The sequence below is a fragment of the Trachymyrmex septentrionalis genome, unplaced genomic scaffold (assembly GCF_001594115.1).
Source record: "Trachymyrmex septentrionalis isolate Tsep2-gDNA-1 unplaced genomic scaffold, Tsep1.0 scaffold131, whole genome shotgun sequence".
Classification (NCBI taxonomy): domain Eukaryota; kingdom Metazoa; phylum Arthropoda; class Insecta; order Hymenoptera; family Formicidae; genus Trachymyrmex; species Trachymyrmex septentrionalis.
The window spans coordinates 1,625,641-1,627,643 of NW_017304450.1; positions in this window are offsets into that span (position 1 = coordinate 1,625,641).

Here is a 2,003-nt window from a genome sequence, read left to right on the forward strand (position 1 = left end):
ATCGAAATCACCACTTTTAAATCTTTTAAATCAATTTTGATACAATATTAATTGCTACTGAACTCCATAAAGCCCACAAATTATTCTGGTGCTTTAGTGGTTTTACCGTGATGAAAATAGCATGCAGTATAACCAATATGCATCTTTTCAGTGTCCACTTTCAATTAAACTAAAAATATAATTAATAAAATATAGTTAATTGGGCGCGGAAATTTAAATACACTGTTGTTAGCACTATTTAAAATTAGTCATAAAAACCTATTTATACATCTATTTCTATCTATTTCTATCTATTCAATATAAGTAATTGATTTGACTTATTATCTTATTCTTCTTTTAAAAATTAGAAAAAATAAAGAGTAAATTAAATCAAGATTAAAATTAATCTATGTATATTGGTAGAAATGGACTTAAATATATATATCAGGATGAATGGCAAAAGGATTTCGTTTATTACCGTAAAACACACATGTACATTCTCAGATCATTTATTAAATTCTTAATTATAATTCTTGGTATTATTGATATCTTTTTATTACCAATATCTTAACATACTGTAATTATCTCGTAATATGCCTGGAGATATTGTGATGCCATCTTCGTTACTGCACATGAATATCTTCGTCCATTACTGAAGCTGTTCTGTTTATCTTAAAGAATCCTAAACAATCCTGGAACCGCATATTCGCGATTCATTGGCGATTCGAGTTTGATTGGCGAAAGTAATGTGAGCTCAAAACACCATTGTCAAGCCTGTTCAAAACCATCGTAAAGTGACGAAAGAAGTACAGGTGGTGACGGTGCATTCTTTTTTTTGTGTGTGTGTGTGTGTGTGTGTGTGTGTGTGTGTGTGTGCACAATCTCCTCGTCTCTATCATTCCCTCGTAACTGGAAGTCAAGATCAAGAATCCATTTGATAATCTGAAGATGGGCGCCTCCATTATAGAAGAGCTCTCCCTCCTGGTGGATACTTTGATGATTCCATCTAGCTTTACGAGTTATGGTTAAGAGACCAAGTTTTTTTTTCCCTCTATTTTATTCCTCTTGTGAGGGACTCAATTTTATAATTCCCTATCTCGTGTTTTTTCCCCTGCTTATGTCTCTTTCGTTAACACCGCCGGTTCCTTTGCACTTAACAGTTATTCACGATAATAATGCGTCAATCCACGAGATACCCTTTTGTTCCTCGTTATCATAACTACTTGAAAAAACGACATAAGATCATTTATGAATATGTGTGTGTTCATATTTCGCGCTAAACATAAAGGTACAAATGTGGACGTCGATACATGAGTAGCGCGGAATCATCTAATCTGTCTGTTGGACACGACTTTCATAGGCGATTCCAAAGGTCCTTTGGAGTCTTAGAGACTTGGAGCAAAGTCGGTGGCGAGCTGTCTGAAACTTACAAGTTAAAAGTAGCTGATAACTCCATAAAATAAGCGAGCAGATCGATATATCGAATTTGATTTCGCTCCGTAACTTCCTCGTTCTAAAAGAGCCACCGGACTGCATACAATTAGAGCGATAATATTAATATCCTAGACCGTCGTAGAGTACTTTGTAAGAATATAAAACGTACGCCCTTTTCTGTCGCGTGAATCATGCATTGTTTACGTGTAAATATTTCCCGCTCCCTGCCTCCCGCGGTCCACTACGATTCTCTAAATTCTTGGCACACAGTTACGCGTTGTCCTCGTCGTTGCGACGACCTATATGTCTAAAAGAAGGACGGCCGGCCGTACGCGAAATCGTTAACGAGGCGATTCTCGGAGAGGCGCATTCGTCATCCGCCCGTCAGCTGTCGAGAGATACGAGCGTACGAGCGCGTTTCTCTACATTCTTTGTGATCGGCTTGCGCTTAATACATAGCATTTAAGGCAAACGCGGAGGGGCCTTTCACGAATCGTCATTGTGCGCACTCTTGATCTACTATTATTAGCGGCTCACGAACCCCAACGGAGGAAAAGTTCTACCCAGTTCTACCTTCCTCGCGGGAGTGA